This window comes from Corvus brachyrhynchos, unplaced genomic scaffold, assembly GCF_000691975.1.
Source record: "Corvus brachyrhynchos isolate BGI_N302 unplaced genomic scaffold, ASM69197v1 scaffold53, whole genome shotgun sequence".
Lineage (NCBI taxonomy): Eukaryota > Metazoa > Chordata > Aves > Passeriformes > Corvidae > Corvus > Corvus brachyrhynchos.
This window is the reverse complement of record NW_008237681.1, coordinates 8,009,928-8,010,382: the sequence shown is the minus strand read 5'-3', so window position 1 is coordinate 8,010,382 and position 455 is coordinate 8,009,928. Positions and strand designations below refer to the sequence as shown.

The 455-nt window shown below is 46.6% G+C and overlaps 1 protein-coding gene across 1 annotated transcript in view; it reads right to left on the bottom strand.

Annotated features, from left to right (window-relative positions):
• The window catches only part of HOXA1 (homeobox A1), a gene marked incomplete at its 5' end in the record, with an annotated part of 6,174 nt that overhangs the window by 1,162 nt on the left and 4,557 nt on the right, over positions 1–455 (bottom strand). The window lies entirely within an intron of this gene.

Below are 455 nucleotides of genomic sequence, written 5' to 3'. Positions count from 1 at the left end.
CTTGAAGTTATATGGCAAAGAGAACTCCTTGCACGACCAAAATCAACACAGTTTGCTCCCAAATGCCTAGGCACAAGAGAAGACTTCTCTTCCCCAGAGCGCCCATTGATTTCATTGGTCTTTTCCGAGCTTGAAACAGAAGTAACTGTGACCTGTAATATTTTATGACACATAAACCATAAAAGAATAATGTTAACAATGAAAGTCGGCCAAGTAGTGTGCCTGGGGGAGAAGAGGAATGTTTGTCTTGGAAAAGGAGAAAGGGAAAAGGGAAAGTGAAAGAGGGAGAGAAAGAGAGAAAAAGTTAGCAAGGCAGACCGAAAGAAAAAAGATGGAAAGAGGGAAAAGAGGGAGGGAAGGAGGGAGGGAGGGAGAGAGGGAGGGAGGACGAGAGAGAGGGAGGGAGGGAGGGAGGACGGGAGAGTGGGAAGGAAGAGTGGGAAGGAAGGAAGGAA